The sequence below is a fragment of the Oryctolagus cuniculus genome, chromosome 12 (assembly GCF_051225735.1).
Source record: "Oryctolagus cuniculus isolate XC-2025 breed Fujian yellow rabbit chromosome 12, ASM5122573v1, whole genome shotgun sequence".
Classification (NCBI taxonomy): Eukaryota; Metazoa; Chordata; class Mammalia; order Lagomorpha; family Leporidae; genus Oryctolagus; species Oryctolagus cuniculus.
Window position 1 is genome coordinate 7,874,407 of NC_142878.1, and position 20,201 is coordinate 7,894,607.

Below are 20,201 nucleotides of genomic sequence, written 5' to 3' on the forward strand. Positions count from 1 at the left end.
AAAGAACACTTGCACGGAACAAATCCATAGGTCTTATTCAGCTTTCCCTTATTTCATGTGTTTGTGTGTGTGTGTGTGTTTGGTTCCAGCACATGTGTTGTTGGTTCACTTATCTACCACCAGAATAAAAACACTGTACAAGTTCATAACCAGGAGAGACCTGTGTTGCCCTCTTACAACCAAACCCATCTCTCCACCACCCCTGCCCCTTCATCTGCTGTGCTGGCAACCACTAGTCTGTCCTCCATTTTTAAAAATTTGTGTTTTCAACCTTTTGAGGATGGCTTTATTTTACCTGAAATAATCATCTGAATACTCATCAAAGTTTTTAAGTGAGAAGGCTTCAAAATGCTTATGGAAAATTGGAATTGAAAGACAAAACAAATTTTAGGAGTGGGTATCTGTCCTAGTTGTTGAAAGACCAGCGTCCCTGAGGCCAGTGCTGTCTCACAGTAGGTTAATCCTCCGCCTGTGGCGCCAGCATTCCATATGGGCACCAGTTCTAGTCCCAGCTGCTCCTCTTCCAATCCAGCTCTCTACTATGGCCTGGGAAAGCAGCAGAGGATGGTGCAAGTGCTTGGGCCCCTGTACCTATGTGGGAGACCAGGAGGAAGCACCTGGCTCCTGGTTTCGGATCAGCGCAGCTCCTTCCATTGCAGCCATTTGGGGAGTGAACCAATGAAAGGAAAACCTTTCTCTCTGTCTCTCCCTCTCACTGTCTGTAACTCTACTTCTCAAATACATAAATAAAAAATCTTTAAAAAAAAAACCGCATCTCACATCAAAGTGTGTAGTTTCAATTCCAGCTATAGTCTCCTGATTCCAGCTTTCTGCCAGTGTAGATCTGGCAGGTGACATTAATGGCTCAAGTAAGTGGATTTCTGCTACCCATGTAGGAGACATGAATTGTCTTCCTGGACCTCAACTTTAGCCCTGATCCTTGTGGGCATTTGGGGGGAGCGGTGAACCAGCAGATGAGAATCTCTAATAAATATAAAGAAATTTTAAAAGATAATCCACATTTTCCATTAGCCTTTTGGAGCTTCCTCATATATCAATACTTTGTTTCCCTCATCATAAAACAGTGATCCATTTTGTTAATCATTCACCTGTCAAAGCATATCAGAACTGTATTCAGTTTTGGACTATTATATTTTTAAAAAGAAACTGCTACCAACATACACATACAAGTGTTTGTATGAATGTAAGTTAACATTTCTCTTAGATAACTGTCCAAAAGTGCATTAATCAGTAATATGGTAATTGCATTTAGTTTTATAAAAAACTGCCAGATTCTTTTCCACTGATTGTACAATTTTCCATTCTGACCAGAAATGTATGATGATATACTTTCTCCAGGTCCTCACCAGCATTCACTGCTGTCACTATTTAATTGTAGCTGTTCTGAGAGGTGAACGGAAGTATTTCATTGTGAGTTTATTTGCATTTTCATAATGATCATAACCTTGTACATCATTTCATATGCTTATGGTCCTCATCCTTTTTAAAACAGCTCTTGTTTCAGCATCTCCTAATGTGATCATTTTACTGTGGATCTGAGAATGCTTATATATTCATACTTTTGACATCAGCCCTTTGTTGGGTATGTCTTGACCCACATTTTTAAAAGGTCTGTACCTTCTCTTTTTATCTTCCCAATAAGGCCTTTCACAAAGCAAATATTTTTAATTTTGAAGAGATTCTGTTGATCTTTTTTTTCTTATATATACACATACATATTTTCCCCTTTGGTTGTCAAGTTTAAGAATTTTTTGCCTGATCCTAGATTTTAAATATTTAGCCCTATTTTTTCTAAATATGTTACAGCTCTATGTCTTACAAATATGTCCACAATTCACCTTGAACTAGTTTTTGAACAGAATATAAGATTGCCAAGAAATGGGCAATCTGGGTACAGGTTTCCAGAATCATTTGGACTTTGAACCTCTAGAACTGTGAGTCAAGATAATTTTTTTTTCTTTAGAAAGTAGTCTGCAAGATTCCAAGATGACAGAATAGGGAAAGAGTTTACTGTTTTAGTTTAGGGGAAGATGGCTTAAAAAAAAAAAAAAAGTGGAGAGGCCGGCGCCATGATTCAATAGGCTAACCCTCTGCCTGCGGCGCTAGCACCCTGGGTTCTAGTCCCAGTCAAGGCGCCAGATTCTGTCCCAGTTGCCTCTCTTCCCGTCCAGCTCTCTGCTGCGGCCCAGGAGTGCAGTGGAGGATGGCCCAAGTGATTGGGCCCTGCACCTGTGTGGGAGACCAGGAGAAGCACCTGGCTCCTGGCTTTGGATCAGCGCGGTGCGACAGCCAAAGTGCGCCGGCTGCAGTGGCCATTGGGAGGTGAACCAATGGAAAAAAAGGAAGACCTTTCTCTCTGTCTCTCTCACTGTCCACTCTGCCTGTCAAAAAAAAAAAAAAAAAAGGATCTACCCCTAAAAAAAAAAAAAAAGTGGAGAGAGTGCAATCTCAGGGAACAGTAAACAATAGGAATATTTATGCAAAAATGGCAGGGCAAAGTCATTACTTATCAATAGTTACCTTTAATGTAAATGGCCTCAACTCTCTAATTAAAAGACACAGACTGGCTGAATAGATTAAAAAACAAAACCCATCTACTTGCTACCTACAAGAACTGGTGTAGCCACCATAATATCAGAAAAAAATAGATTTTAACATAAAATCTGTTAAAAGAGACAAAGAAGTCCACTATGTAATGATTAAGGGATCAATTCAACAGGAAGATATAAGTGTCTGAGTGTCAGGTTCCTGGATTAAAAAAAATTTAAACTTAGAGACAGACAGACAGATCTTCCATCTGCTGAATCACTCCCCAAATGCCTGTAATAGCCTGGGCTAGACCAGGCCAAGCAAAAAGTTTTCATATTTTCCTTTTCTCTTAAGAGAATTATTAAAGAAATCCTCCATATAAAATGTTGAGTTAGCAGTATTTCTCCCCCTGGTGTTTAAAGACAATACTATTCCATTGTCTTCTGATCTCCCTTGTTTCTGATGAAAAGTCAGTTGTCACACCAAGAATTTTTCTCTTGCTGATAATGTCATTTATTTATGGATGCTTTCAAATTCTTTATCATTGAATTTAAACAAGTTACCTTTGTGAGCATATGCTGAGTTGCTTGAAGATGTAAATTTATATCTTTCAACAAATGTGGAGACATTTTAGTCTTTAGTTTTTCAAACGTGTGTGTGTGTGTGTGCTTCCTACTCTCCTTCTAGGATCATGATTATATGAATATTAGATATTCTCATTGTTCCCCACACATCTCTGAAGATTTGCTCTTTCCTTCCCCCCAATCTTTTTCCCCTTTATTCTTCACAATGGACAGTTTCTGTTGGTTTGTTTAAAATTTCATTATTTCCCCTATTTTCTTCATTCTGAAACTAAGCTTATTCACTGGGCTTTGCAGATATTGTATTTTTCAGCTCTAAAACTTGTATTTTTTAATAGTTTCCTTTTGTATGCTGAAATTTTCTATCTTTTCACTGATTGAAAATACCTCTATTAAACTACTGATTACACAAAAGCAAAATCATAATAGCTACTCTAAAATCCTTGCATGCTAATTGAAAACTTTTGATTCTCAATTGTGGCAATATGAATTGTCTCTCCTTCAATATTGGTCATATATACCTGTCTCTAGGTACACTAAGTGTTCTTGTTATATCCTAGACATTATGAGTGATACATTATAGGGAATGTGATTTTGGTGTGACTTATTCAAAACATGTTAAGTATTTTGTTGTTTGAGAAGACAGTTTATGTAACTGCATTAGACAGCTTTTCATTTCTACAATAAAATGCCATTTGCTCACAGTTATGCAAGCTGAAAGTTCAAGCTGAATGATACAAGGTCTGGGAAAGGCCCCATGGTGGATGGCAAAACATGGGAAGAGAGGTCCAATCACATCTTGAGTCAGAAGCAGAGAAGGCAGATAGGGTCAAACCTCTCCTGCGAACTACCTTATGAGGACACACCCCCAGTGACCTTAGGATGTCCAGCTAGGCTCTGCCTCCCAACAGAACCACCCTGGGTACAATTTACCATATGTAAGAAACTCCGGAGGTCATTCAACATCTAAACTATTACCCGAAGCATAGCAGTACCTGAGCTGACACAACTGTGCAGCCCAAATCTCAGGCTGCTTCTTTTAGCCTCAACTGGAGCTGCTTAGAGGGAGCCCTAAATCTGGGTTTAGCCAAGGAGTAACAAAGCTCCAACACAGAATGCAGGGCTTTCTCTCTTCCTAGACTCTCAGCTCACTCCTCAAATGCTGAAGAGACTCTCAACTGTGTCCTCTGATTATTCAGAACGTCCACACAGTTGGACAATGGGTTTTATATTTCAATAGTCTGTCCTGAATAGGAACCACCCCTCAAGCTAGAAAAGCCATAAAATATGTGGACTCACTCAGTGCCTTTCTGTTCTAGATATCAATTCTGCTACAGCTTCTGCTGCTTTGTGAGCTCCCCACTTGCTATACAAATATTTAAAAATATTATGTTAAGAGTTTACTGTTGTGTTCTATAGTATAGTTTATACAATAAAATCTACCCACATCATACCCAATACCAATAGCAGAACTTCCATAGAACTTAATATAACATGAAACTATTTACAGGCTAACCCAACCTAAATTCCTACAGGATTTTTACAGTATTTATAACACTTTGCTTGTGTGTTTGTATGGGTGTGTTCAAAAGAAATATGAGATTGAGAAATGTTAATGGCTTTCCTAAACATAGTTAGAATTAGTTAGTAATCATTAGAATATGCATGGTATACTTTTTTTTTTTTTTTGACAGGCAGAGTGGACAGTGAGAGAGACAGAGAGAAAGGTCTTTCTTTGCCATTGGTTCACCCTCCAATGGCCACCGTGGCCAGCGCATCACACTGATCCGATAGCAGGAGCCAGGTACTTCTCCTGGTCTCCCATGGGGTACAGGGCCCAAGCACTTGGGCCATCCTCCACTGCACTCCCTGGCCACAGCAGAGAGCTGGCCTGGAAGAGGGGCACAGAATCCGGTGCCCCGACTGGGACTAGAACCTGGTGTGCTGGCGCCGCAAGGCGGAGGATTAGCCTACTGAGCCGCAGCACCGGCTGGTATACTTTTAAAAATGCTGAAAATCAAGGCAGGTGTTTAGACCAGCAGTTAAGATGCTCACACCCTTACTGGAGTAAGTGGTTTCAAGTCCTTGCTCCAGCTCCCAACTCCAGTTTCCTGCTAATGCAGACCCTAAGAAGTAGCAAGTGATGGCTCAAGTGTTTGAGTTCTTGCCACACACATGGTAGGCCTGGGCCGAATTCCTGATTCCTGGCATCAACCTGACCCAGCCCCAGTCATTGCAAGCACTTATGGCATGATATGGAATGAACCAACAGATGGAATGTCTCCTCTCCCTCTGTCTGTTCTTCTCTTCTTCAAAAATAAAAAAATGGAAAACCAGTAATTCAGAAACGTGTCTATGCCAAAGGGTTACAGAAAAGTGAACGAGTTTGATATATTTCATAGGATACATTTGGGATAAGAGAAATAATACACATAAAAAGAAATAGGCTAGTGTGTAATTGACAATACATACAAAATAAACCATAATAGCTCTAACTCATTTAAAAATGATCAGAAAGGCAATGATGAACAGTTGGACCCAGGCAGATGGAGGCATATTTATAGTTCTTTCTATCAAAATAAAATGCTTATTTCTTTGGAAAACTGTCCAATCACTATATATTTGATAACTGTCAAGTCTTAGATTCTCAAATTTCTATCACTCACCTGTTCAGTGACTATGTTGGTTATTTCTAAATTTCCCAACAAAACACTGTAGAGATAAACAATGGATATGTTGGATGTTATAAAATTCAATACATACAGAACAAATCAGGATGAAAAGGAGAATGAAAAAAAAGTAATAACTATATCTAACTTATTATAATATTCATAAACATTTAAATTTACTGAATATTTTAATTGCTAAAGTCTGAAACAAATATGCTTGTATTATTGGCCACAACTCTTTGAAGAAGATACAATTATTATTTTAAACTTATATACGAAGAAACTGAGCTTTGGGGAAGTTAGTGACTTCCATAGATACAGTGGGGATCTAAACTCAAGCAACCTAATTCTATAACCTGCTCTCTTAATCTTCATGCCAGGAAGTAGGTATTATTCTCTAATTATTAGACATATTTTTTTTACATTTTATTTATTATTTGAGAGGGAGAAAGTGAGAGTAACAGAGAGAGAGAGAAAAGGAGAGAAAACTCCTAACTGCTAGTTCACTTTCCAAACACATGCAATGTCTAGAGGCTAGGCTAAGTCCAAAGCCAGGAGCCAGAAATGCAATGCAGGTCGCCCACATGAGTGACAGAGACCCAACAGCCCAAGCCATCACTCTTGCCTCCTAGATTCTGTAGGAGTAGGAAACTGGAACTGGCAGAAGAGCAAGGCTCAAACCCAAGCACTTCACTATGGGATGTGGACATCACAACCAGCGTCTTAAACATAGGTCAAATCTTCCCCCTCTAAACATAATATTACACTCACCCATCACAAGATGTGGAAACAGAAGCTTGGAGCAATTAAGGTACTCGACCGAGTTAACAGGCCTAGGAAATGGTGATGCTGGGGAGCAATGAGAATGCTGCTGAAGTCCATAGCAATCATGGTCTAAAACTCGCGTGATACCAGAAGTGGAGGTATACAAAGTTTGATTATGAAGTATTCGGGAGACACTGTGATTTCAGATGGAACAAACCTTCAGAAATGTCAATGGACTATACATTTTAAATTTAAATTCAATTTATTAAAGTCCAGAATTTCACTATTTTGGCATTACTGAAATACAGATGGCAAACAACATAGTTACTAAAACTGTCGCTAATATGTTAAATTTCTATCACTCTAAATAAGCATGATCTGAATTGATCTAGTTCTAGTAATTTTCTACAGAAAACAGATTGGGGGTCCAGCATTGTGGAATAACAGGTAAAGCTGCCATTTCCAATCCACTTCACTGCAAATGGCTTGAGAAGAGCAGCAGCAGATGATCCATGTGTTTGAGCCCCTTCCACCCATGTGGGAGACCCGGATGAAGATCCGGGATCCTGGCTTCAACTTGGCCCAGTGCTGGCCATGTGCGGTGTGAACCAGCAGATGGAAGTGTTTCTCCCTCTCCCTCCCCCTCTCCTCCTCCCTCTCCTCCTCCCTCTCCCTCTCCCTCTCCCTCTCCCACTCCCCCTCCCCATCCACCTCCCCCTCTCCCTCTCCCTCTTCTCCCTCTCCCTCTCTCCCCATAACTCTTTCAAAATAAATAAATCTTTTTAAAAAAGAAAGAAAGAAAACAGATTTGGAGAATAGTGGTGGGCAAGGAGGCAAGACATGTTACTGGGTTTCAGTATACAAAGCTACTTCCTTAAACTGATTCACTATATTTTCATATTCTAGATAAAAGAGTAATTATTACAATGATAGTTTATAGTCGATATTGGCACTTATTTTCTGTAAAAAGTAACCCATGTTTACTGCATATTCAAGAAGAGTTAATACACTGACATCCACCAACACCAATTCTTGATCATCAAATATATTTTTAAATTAACTTTAAAAGATACCCTGAAAAATGCTATAAAACCTCCATCGTCAGGAGCCTTACTTGGACCTTAGCAATGGCCATCAAGACACATGGAGGGGCCGGCGCCGCAGCTCAATAGGCTAATCCTCCACCTGCGGCACCAGCACACTGGGTTCTAGTCCCGGTCAGGGCACCCGATTCTGTCCTGGTTGCTCCTCTTCCAGGCCAGCTCTCTGCTGTGTCCTGGGAGTGCAGTGGAGGATGGGCCAAGTGCTTGGGCCCCGCACCCCATGGGAGACCAGGAGAGACACCTGGCTCCTGGCTTCGGATCAGCGTGTTGCGCAGGCCACAGCAAGCCGGCCACAGCGGCCATTAGGAGGCGAACCAACGGAAAAGGAAGACCTGTCTCTCTGTCTCTCTCTCTCTGTCCACTCTGCCTGTCCAAAAAAAAAGACACATGGAGGTTCAGAAACTGAGTTCATGCATGAGAAACAGAATCTTACCTCCAGAGTTAATAGTTAACCCAGATTTCTGTACATAAAGCGTATTTTCATTGTCCAATGCACTCATCTAAATAGCCAGGTCACAGTCACTAAAACTTTTGGACCAGGAATCAGAGGCAAGTAGATGGAGTTTTATGCTGAAATGATGGTCTGCATTATAATATGATCTCTTGCAGAAGCAGGAAATACTAGGGCAATTTTGAAGCCTCTAGAGAATAGCATGTATCAAAGTTCAACCAAGTTAAGGATTTGGGCTCCCATTCAAACAGGTTGAATTTCAAAGCCAAACCTCTCTGTCACACTTTTCAAATGTGTTTTCTTAATGCTTTACAATAAAACTAACTGATTTCACATTTTTGGTAATGTGAAACAATTTGGGTTCCATTGAGCATACAGAAAATACATATTTAAAGTACAGTTTTGCTCAACTATTTAGTTTTACTTTGACCGAAACTATTGATCTTCTAATGATCAGTAATTCTTATTTTGGAATAATATCAATCATCCTGTGCTCCCTTGACAAACATTTATTGAGGGGTTGGTGGTGCAGCAATAAATAAAATAAAGCAAAATCTTAATCCTCAAGAAAGTTACTTTCTGTTGTTCAGACAACACCACCAAAGACAAGTGAGATAAATAATATGTTAGAAAATAATATTTGCTGTGGAGGCAAAATCAAGGCAGATAAGGAAATAAGAACTATTAAGTTAATAGTTTAGATGATATGATGGCTAATTTTAGATGTCCGCTAGATGGGATAAAGGAACACCTAGAGAACTGGTAATGCATCATTTTGGGTGTGTTGTGAGGGCATTTCCAAAGGAGACTGGCAGGTGAGTGTGAGTGAAGAGGGGAGATCTGCCTGCCATGTGGGCGGCCCCATCCAATCCCCCATCACAGCAGACAGAACATCAGAGGGAAGTTGAATTGCGCTCTCCCAGCAGGCAGAAGACTGCTCTCTCTCTCTCTCTCTCTCGCTCTCTCTAACTCTGCTTACCAAATGAATAAAATCTTTTTTCAGAAAAGAAATTAACTTTGGCAGAATTATTTCACCTGTAGAACATACACAAAGTGCACACACACAAATGCACTGACACCAAATTTGTTTAATTTTATATCTTATATGGGAGTAAGTATACTTTCTAGCATTTTGTCAGGTCTAACAACATAGGAATTATAGTTTTATTTTTAATGAATTGTTAGAATTAAAAAAATTAATGATTAGACTATAATTTGAATTCTATTTGCATTTTAATATTACCATTAGAAGTTTATCTTTAAACTAATAAAGATTATAGCTTTCATATTCAAAAGATGCATGTTAATTATTTCAGATTTTTAAAGAAGCTGATTGTGTTTGCACTTTTTGCCACTGTAAGTTTAATATTTTCAATTAACCATTTTAATTGGCTGCTCATAAGGTACCTTTTCAAAAGACACACTGATACGTGAGACTTCGAAACACCATCTTCAAATTCAATTAGTTTAAAATACATTTGAATAAATTATAGTTTTCAGGATAGCTCTTTTAGAGGCTGAATAAGATAAACAATTAAAATACTGTTTATATAATGTGGGAAAGCAAATGTATTTGTCTTTTATTATGAAATATGTCATATGCTCTAAAGAAAATAAATATTGCAGAGGTATAAGGTATAAAAATAATTTTGAGAACACGCCTAAACCTTCTATATGGTTGACAGAATTTCAGAAATACAGTTGAAGCTCTCAGGTATAGCCCCCATCCCCGGCACCCATTTCCTCTCCATACCAAGTCCCTCCCACACCTCCTCTGTTTCCCAAGGTAACTGTCTTCTAAAACTTATATGCTTCATTTTCTTGTCATTGCCACAGTGCATCGATTCCTAAGCAAAACACTATGCACTATCTGCATTCATATTTCATATAAGTTATATAATATAATATTATATTATATTATATGGTTTTACTACAATTTGGGTTTGTTTAAAATTTATCCATAATGAGATATGCACACATATATCCAACTCATTTTCATTCCTACAGAGGATTCTATTGTACAAATACACCACAATCAATTTATTCTTCCATCAATGGACTTCAGCTTACTTTTAATATTCTGCCATCACAGATTTTTCTGCTATGAACATGCTTGAACATACCTCAGTGAATTGGGTATGACTTTAGGAATGGGTTATAGAGTATATGCATTTTAAGTTTTAAGCAATATGAAAAATTCTGTTACAAAACCTTTGCATGAATTTATACTTCTGCTAGAAATATGTACAGTTATGGTATGCCATGGTTTTGCAATAATATTTTGTCAGGATTATTAATTTCACTTTTATTTGTATCACTTTCTGTTTTACATTTTACTCAATTGTGTCTAGAAAGTTTTTCTTTATTCATTTCATTTTGTTTTGTTTTAATAACAGTAAATTTTTGTTAAGGCAAAATGCTTTTCAGAATGGGTCACCTAGTAAATTTAGTTGTGTGTTGTGAGACATATATCAAAACAAAACCATTGGAAAGTTTGCAAATCAAACATACACCAGAGAAAGGCAAGCAGAGGTTTACATATTCACATCACAAAATGAGAAAGAAGAGCATCCTCTTAGGGAAGGGGTATACATCAGTGAAGACAGCCTGCAGAAGACTTTTTGAAACATACTTTGATACTGAATCTTTATAAGGTAAGGTGTATGCTTCAAAATTATTTTCTTACTGTTTAAAGTCTGTAAGAATAGACTTTTTTATTTAATTGCATTTGAATTTTTCTGTTTAATTTCCCTTATTTCCTTAGTTTTATTTCATAAAGTCTTTCTTATACCCAAACTAGATACTTGTATGTGTATGTGTATGAGTGCATATGTTTAAGTTTTATCTACTCTTAGAATTCAGAATATTCTAAGTTCATTGAACACTGTATGTGTATGTGTGCACATATGTGTGTGAGTGCATATGTTTAAATTTTATCTACTCTTAGAATTCAGAATATTCTAAGTTCATTGAACAAAATGGGTTAGGTTTTATATTTTCTATTTATGGAAGAATTTGTAAAAAATTACAATTATTAGTTACTTGAATGTCTGACTGAACAACTTGGGGAATATTTTTTAACTCCTGATTTGATTTTTTTATTCACTGATTACAGGGCTACCCATGCATTCTGAGCTATTTGTTATGACTCTAGTGTAACCTTGGTTCTAAATTAGACGAAGCAAACATCTGTACGATGCACATACACATACAAACCATATCACATTCCCACCTGCAAACACAGATTTTAAAACTGTAAGGCACTGACAAATAAAACATAATAATTTTTAAAGTATGATTTGATCAATCAAGGTTTTACAGTAGGAATATGACTTTGGTTCAATGCTAGGAAATATGTTTAAAAAATTCACTGCAATGATACATTGAGGAAAAACTACATGAACATCTGAATAGACTCTTACAGTATTTGTAAGTAGATGTAACATTTGAGTTTTAACAAAACCATCCTATAAGAAAGGAGACATAGAAAAAATTTTCTTAACTTTATTAAGAATAGATGATAAACAGAAAAAGGCCACAGCTACTACCATACTTAATTGGGAAACCTTAGGAGCAATCCCATTAAACTCTGGAAAAAAATAGCTCTTCTATTTTATCTCTTATTATTCATTCCTGAGCTAAAAGCATTATCCACTAGTGGGACAGAAGGGAACAAAATCAAAGTATTAAATTCAGAACAGAAAATACAAAAATATTTCTCGTACCAACATGGCTCTTTCCTAATTCTTGGATTTTCCAAATTCAGTAAGTTGTAGAAGCCCATAAAAGAATTACAGAAGATGCTGGGTTGGAGAATCAATAAATAAAAATTGACAGCCTTGAGGGGGTTTTAAGACAGTGAATATCAGGCAATGAAGAATGGAGATGCCTACGAGATGGCAAGGTAACAGGTGAGCTCTGTGGCTTCCACAGCTTCCTATGACAAGAAGAGTTCCCCCATACAGGGCAGAAGGAACCTATGAGGAAACAGCAGACTTCCCAGTTGGAAGAGACCAATCTAACCACAGCCTACAAAATAGACTAACAAGGGAAGAGGGCAGGACAGAGACAGGAGTAGGGGGATCTGCAGAGGGTCTCCCCCTAGAACTCATGGGAATACTGTGCCTATGTGTTAAGAAACTACATAAGGTTAAAGAAAGGACCACCTGGAGTATCAGAGGTAGCATAAGCCTGGAAACAATGCCTGTTCCAATTAGCCAGACGTTAAAAACCTCATGATTCAGAAGGCAACTGACAATACACAGAAAATTTTGCCTTATTAGTGGGAAATGATTAGCCTGAACCTGAGCATTGCTCTGGTCTCACCTAACAAATCTTAAAAGCAAGATGTGAACTGGAGCCAGTGCTGGGGCATAGCAGGTAGAGCTGCTGCCTGCAGTGCCAGCTTCCCATATGGGCGTCGGTTCAAGTCCCAGCTGCTCTACTTCCGATCCAGCTATCTGCTATGGCCTGGGAAAGCAGTAGAGGATGGCCCCAAGTCCTTGGGCCCCTGCACCCACATGGGAGACCCAGAAGAAGCTCCTGGCTCCTGGCTTCAGATCAGCGCAGCTTCAGCCATTGCGGCCAACTGGGGAGTGAACCATAGGATGAAAGACTCTCTCTCTGTCTCTCTCTCTCTGTCTCTGTCTCTCTCTCTCTGCCTCTCCTTCTCTGTGTAACTCTGACTTTCAAATAAATAAATAAATCTTAAAATAACGGCATCCTATCACAGAGCTCAAGAAGATCGATCAGAATAGTAAATTTCATTTAGTGTCCCTAAAAACGCAACATTCACAATGTCTGACATCCAATTCAAACTTACCACGCATGCAAGGCAGAAGAAAATTAGACCCATAATAAGGAGAAAACTCAGTGAAAAACAAAGATTATAAAAAATTTATTATAGAAACATGCTTCAGAAAGCCCAGGGAAAATGATATTAAATTAATTTAGGGTAGTGCTATAATGTAGCAGGTAAAGCTGCTGCCTGCAGTGTCAGCCACCCATATGGGTACTCTTCTTCTGATCCAACCCCCTGATATGGCCTGGAAAAGCAGTGCAAGATGGCCCAACTCTTTGGACCCCTGCATCCATGTGGGAGACCTGAAAGAAGCTGCTTGCTCCTGGCTTCGGATCAGCCCAACTCTGGCTATTGCAGCCATTTGGGAGTGAACCAGCAGATGGAAAACCTCTCTCTCTCCCTCTCACTCTCTCTCTCTCTCTCTCTGCCTCTTTGTAACTCTGCCTTTCAAATAAATGAATAAATCCATAAAAAATAAGTTTATTTTGGCCAAAAGTTTTGAAATTCATGAAATTTTATTCCAAATACACATTTTCCATGAACATTCTGAGGTCTCTTCAGATTCGTAGATTTCAAATTTTTTGTATCAAAATGAGCTTACCCTTTATTTCCACGTACCATGAACTTTTTTAAGTACCTTCCTAATCCCTGAAGGGCAGGAAGATTGACAGCCAAAATATTTGAAAAGAGTAACTGTTGAAAGTTTTCCAATTTTGATGTAAACTTTAAGCTGAAATCCATAAAGCTCAATGAATACATCATAATCAATTGCTGAAACCAATGATAAAGAGAAAGACCTCACAAGCGATAAAGATACAAAGACACATTCTGCAACAGAGGAGCAAAGACAAGGGTGACAACCCACTTGCCCTCAGTGAAACTCCAGCAAGAAACCCATGAAACAACATATTTAAAGCAGTAAAAGACAAGACTATCCACCTGCAGTTATATAACCAATGAAAATATCTTTCCAAAGCTGAAGGCAAAATAAAGATACTTTCAGGCTGGTAAGAGATGACAGAATTTGTCACCAGCAGAGACTCAGTACAAAGTATTCTAGAGGAAATCCTTCAGGCAGGGGCAGGGCGGGGTGGGGGGGGGGGGCAAAAATGATTCCATATGGAAATACCAATCTCTACAAAAGAATGAAGCACATGAGTAACCGTGACTACATGACTAGCTTTGTGTGCTTTTTGTTGCTTAAATATTTTTAAAAGATTACTGATCATTCAAAGCAAAAATTATGAGGAAATGTGGTGTTTATAACATATGGAAAAGTAAAATGTTTAATAATAGCATGCCGGCTGGGAAGAACAATGGAAGTACAGCAATGTGTGGTTCTTTTTGTTTTGCTTTGTTTTAAGATTTATTTAATTATCTATTTGAAAGGTAGAGAGAGAGAGAAGTCTTCCATCCACTGGTTCACTCCCTAAATGGCTGCAACGGCCAGAGGTGGGCCTATCTGAAGCCATGAGTCAGGAGCTTCTTCTGGGTCTCCCACGTGGGTGCAGGGGCCCAAGGTTTTGGGCCATTTTCTACTGCTTTCCCATGCTATAGCAGAGGGTTGGATCAGAAGTGGAGCAGCTGGGACTCGAACTGGCACCCTCATGGGATGTCGGCACTACAGGAGGTGGTTTTACCCACTACGCCACAGTGCTGGCCCCAAGAGGTTCTTTAACTACAAGTGAATTTATACACTTGAAAGCAGACTTCAGCAAGAAATAAAGTGTTCTATAAAACCAATAAACCAGGGCTGGCACTGTGGCATAGTGGGTAAAGGCACCTCCTGCAGTGCCGGCATCCCATGTGGGCACTGGTTCCAGCCCCAGCTGCTCCATTTCTGATCCAGCTCTCCGCTATGGCATGGGAAAGCAGTAGAAGATGGTGCAGGTGCTTGGGCCCCTGCACCCACATGGGAGACCAGGAGGAAGCACCTGGCTTCTGGCTCCGGTTCAGCGCAGCTCCGGCCATAGCAGCCATTAAGGGAGTGAACCAGTGGATGGAAGACTCTCTCTCTCTGCCTCTGCCTCTAACTCTATCTTTCAAATAAATAAATAAATCTTAAAAAAAATAAATAAAACTAGTAAACCACCAATGGGGGATTAAAGTGAAATCATATTGGATTATATTGTATTTTCCCTTATCTCTTTATTTTCTATTTTAATTTTATAGTGAAACCAATATGAGCTATATCAGCCTAACTTTTAAATTTTCAAGTACATCTCAAATAATTGTGAGTAAAAAAATTGTATAGGAAAGTTATAGATACAAAATCACCTAGACATCTCTGACCAAGACAGAAGGAAAATTAAAACCTCTTATTTAAAGATGAAAATCATCTGAATTTATAATTAATTTACCTACATATGGAGAAAAATTATTTTCCATTCAATAAAGTGGCTGAAATTCCTCTGATACATTCAAAATCATTTTTTAAATTTCCATGTAGTGGTCCATTCTGTGGCACAACAGTTAAGCCACTGCCCAAAATGCCAGTATCCCATATGAGCACCAGTTTGAGTTCTGGCTGCTCCTGCTAATGGTCTGGGAAAGCAATGGAGATGGTCCAAGTAGTTGGACCCCTGTCACCCACTTAGGGTGCAATGATAAAGCTTCTACTTCCTGCCTTTTGCCTGGCCCAGCCCTGGCCATTGCACCTGCTTGGGGAGTGAATCAGTGGATGGAAGATCTCTCTCTTTCTCTATGTGTCCTTCTCTCTCTCTGTAACTCTGCATTTCAAATAAATACATGAATCTTTCAAAAACAAGTTTCTATAGAGTGCTATCTTTCTGGGTTGAATCATAAATGTCAAAACTGTAATTGTACCTTTTTAAAAATAACTCTGAACCTCAAAGAAAGTGAGTAAACAAAAAATAAAGGTACTATTATTGGTGGATAATAGTTTCTTGTAATTCATCATAAAAATTGGTATTTTCTGAATGAAAAAAATCTCTACTTTGATTCAACAGAAGGTAAAGATTAAAAATCCTTTCTAGTCAGTGTCAAAAATATTTTGATCTTTAGTATACACATTTACATATGTAGTTAATGCAAGACAAGATAAAACATAAAAAATTCATTATGACAAAGTGATACTTCAGTTTTGGAACAATGCAGATTGAGTGGCTTATGGAGTAATTTATAGTCTAATATGTAGTTAGAAACAAAAGTACACTTAAAAACAACAGGGCAGATATTTAGCCCAGTAGTTAAAATGCCAGTTAAGATACCCTTGTTCCACATCAGAATTCCAGGATTCCAAGTCCAGGCTCCAGCTTTCCAGCAATGCAGACCTCGGGAGGCAGTGGTGATCGGATTCTTGACACCATGTAGGAAACCTGTACTGCATTCCCAGCACCTGACTTTAGCCTGGCCCAGCTGTGGCTGTTGCAAGCATTTGGGGAGTGAACCAACAGATGAGACCTCATATAATGGACTAACTCAATAAAATACATGGCAATATCTGCTGCAGCTTGACTATATCTTCTAGAACTGAAATGTTGAAAACTTCATTCCCAGGGCAACAGTGTGGGGAGGTAGGGCCTAACAGGAGGCCTTTGGATCTGCCTTTCCAAATACATTAACATCATAATGAAACAGCTTGCAGGAATGAGTTTGCTATATTGCCCTTCCGCCTTCCATCATGTGAGGCACAGACCAGATGTCCGTGATCCTAGTCTTTCCAGTCTATAGAACTCTGAGCAATGAACTGCTCATTATAAATTACCCAGCCTACAGTATTCTGTGAGAGCAGCAGTAAATGGATGAAGACAAAAACCTTAATAACTTTGTGGGTAAGAAAGATCATCACATAACTCAAACAGGTTGATTGAAAATCAGGAGGAATTAAATAATATTATTGAAAATGTTTCTGTGTAGTTTAAGCTATTACTAGGAGTACTAATTTATAAATAAGTATTTTCTAAGAAAAGAAAAATAATGTAGTATCTTCTATAACTAGTCTCTGACTAAAGGAGAAAAACAATTCAGGCAACTTTTTCAAATAATGGCATATTCATTAAACTTAATGTGTGCATTTAATGAAAAAATTTCTAGCTCATATTAAAAATTGGTCTCATATCTAAGAGTAAGACATGGGAAAACTTACAAGACAGTCTTGTGAAAAACAGCCAAAGAAGACTTTTTTGAAAGTCTTGCCTTTACAATACCCCGACCCAAATTACTTTCCACAGTTCCAATATTTCTTTCCATTTATTCTCAACTCAAAAAAAAATAAGAGTTAGGTTTTTTTCATTATTATAGAGCAAAACCCCGGTCATTTATTAATATGCAGATATTGACTCTCCTCACCAAGGCACGAGATTAAACTGAGCATATAATTTGTTGTTCAAACCAGACCTTTTTGAATATGAAAGGGGGCCCTGTTAAAAATTACCCCAGGACAGCCAGCATTACCCATCCAGACTACTCTGGAAAAGCTACAACGCCACTCATCCTGTGTGTAGGACATTTGACGGTCTTTTCCTTAGTCTGGTTTTCCACCAGAGTTTGCTTGGGCCTTTCAAACTACATGCTTTCAGCTTCTCAAACATGAGGGTATTTCAAAAAGTTTTCAAAAAATAGAATTAAAAGATTAGCTCATTGTGACTCAAAAAATTCAGAAATCCATGCATAGGAGGGGTCTTCGAAAAGCTCATGGACAACTCATTATAAAGACAAAAAATTACACATCAATTTTTTAAAATTGCTCCCAAATAAATTTATCTTTCTTTCATGTTAATATTTCTTTTTCTATTTATTTGAAAGGCAGAGTGACACACACACACACACACACACACACATACACACACACAAAGCAAGAGTGAGTGAGAGAGAAAGAGAAAATGTTTCACTCACTGGTTACTCCCTAAATGGCAGCAACAGCCAGAGTTGGGCCAGACTGAAGCCAGGAGCTAGGAACTCCATCCCAGTCTCCCATACAGGTGGAAGGAACACTAGCACTTGGGCTATCTTCTACTGCTTTCCCAGCTGCATTAGCAGGGAGTTGAATCAGAAGTGCAGCAGCTGGGATTCAAACCAGGGCTCTAATATGGGTCACAGGTGGCAGCTTAACCTACTGCGTCACAATGCTAGCCCCTAAATATCTTTTAATCCCATTCTCCATGAACTTTTTGAACAACCCTTGGTGCTAGTTCAAAGCACTCCAAATGGGATGTCACCATGTGCTTCTGAAGCTCCTACTGAGATTTTAAAATCCAGCTCCGGTGGCATCTTTCAGAAGGAAAACCCACGCATCCCTCTCTCCAATGTTGACCATTCTCTTCATGTAATCAAGAATTAGCCATAGAGTACATGCATTCCTCAACATAAACATAATCTCTGCACTCTGGGAGCTCATGATCTGAACTCTCTGCTCCTCGGAAATGCTTCTACTACTATGAGCAGTTCACTGTATTCCAACTGGTACCCGTCTCACTCCCCATGGCACTGCTGGCTCCTTGCAGACGGTCACCAGCAGCATTCTGACCCTCCCTTGGAGAACTAGCCCTCCACTCAGAGTCTTAGCTAGTGAAACCACTGACAATACTGCTGCATAACCAATCAGGCCAAATCCTTGTGGCTTCAAACATTCCTTTTGGTGTGGGTCTGCAGGTGGACTGGGAAGATCTGCTCACATAGGCTGGCCTGGCTGGTCTTGGGAGGCTCATCTATGCATCTCTAAGTTCGCTGGAGGGTGGACTGGAAGCCAGCCTTCTTGGTGGTTTTATAATGTGTCTGAATATTCTCTTACATACCTCCATTCAAAAAGTGGAGCCTACTTTGAATGCATGCCAAACTTTGTGACTCACTTCCAATAAGTGGAATGTGGCAGAGCACATGTACGGAGCTCCCCAGGCATTGCCACTTTTGACTTATTCTCTCAGAATGTCTGTTCTGTGAGTGTCAGACATTGTGTCCTCTGAACAGCTGAGCAGCCTGTGGGGAGAAGCCTCCAGCTCAGAGCCACCTTCTACTCAGATGAGGGAGTCACCTTCAGTGTGAATCCCAGCACCTCAGATGATCACAGCCCCGCCAGCATCATGTCTGAATCCTCTAGAGAGAATTCAATCAAATTCATTTTTCCACAGACTTTTAGAATTACCCTTGTGTGTATGAGATAGAGAGAGAGATTATAAAAATTGGCTCACACAACTACGATGCCCCCAGAAGTGTGTCCAACAATCTGCTGTTTGCAAGCAGACCAGGAGCAATGGTGATGCAATTCATGCCACAGCCTAAGGCCTGAGGACCAGGGCAGCCAATGATGTGACTCCCAGTTCAAGGTCAAAGGCCTGAGCACTGGGTGGGCAGGAAAACAAGCCCCAGAGCCTGAAGCCCCAGAGTCAGAAACAGGAACTCACACGTCCAAAGGCAGGAGAACACGGATGTCTTGGCTCAAGGTAAATGAATGACCCTGTTTTTCCCTTTTAATTCCATGGGTGCCCTCATGGGGCACCATGGGAATCGCCCATGGGTGTGGTTCATGCACATTCAGTGAGGGAAGATGTTAGTCAACAGATTCAAATACTAATCTCTCTCCCAAAACACCCCCTCAAAGACACACACATAATAATGTCCTATCAGCTACCCAGCAACTGATTAGCCAGCCAAGCTGATACTTAAAATTAACCATCATGGGACAGGTGCTGTTGTGTAGTAGGTAAAGCCACTGCCTGCAGTGCTGGTATCCCTTAAGGGCGCTGATTTGAGTCCCGGCTACTCCAGTTCCAACCCAGCCCTCTGCCAAGGCCTGGGAAAGTAGTGAAGGATGGCCCAAGTGCTTGGGCCCCTGCATCCACATGGGATACCTAGAAGAAGCTCCTGGCTCCTGGCTTAGATTGGCACAGCTCCAGCTGTTGCTACCATTTGGGGAGTGAACCAGAATATGGAAGATATCTCTCTCTCTGCCTCTGCCTTTCTGTAATTCCACTTTTCAAACAAATAAGTAAATCATTAAAAACAAATTAACCATCACAACAAAGTTCCGAGAAAGAGTGCATTCACTGAAACAGGTCCCCTAAGGCCTACTCTCAGAAATGACATTACTTTACTATTACTCAAATAAAATGAGGCACTAGGCCAGCCCCAATGCAAAGAAGGGGAAAAAGACACACACACACACACACACACACACACACATACACACACACACCCTTGATGGCAAAGCTGCAAAATCACAAGGCAAGAGGCACAGATAGAGGTCAGGGACATCTGGGGCCTTTTTCATCATCAGCTGAGCATAGCCGAATTGTCAGTCAAGGTGTTTCTCTCCCTCCATCC

The 20,201-nt window shown here is 39.6% G+C and overlaps 1 long non-coding RNA gene across 2 annotated transcripts in view; it reads right to left on the reverse strand.

The window, feature by feature from the left end:
* Positions 1–20,201, reverse strand: part of LOC103352189 (uncharacterized) — a 315,055-nt gene that overhangs the window by 280,227 nt on the left and 14,627 nt on the right. The gene's annotated exons all lie outside the window — the stretch shown is intronic.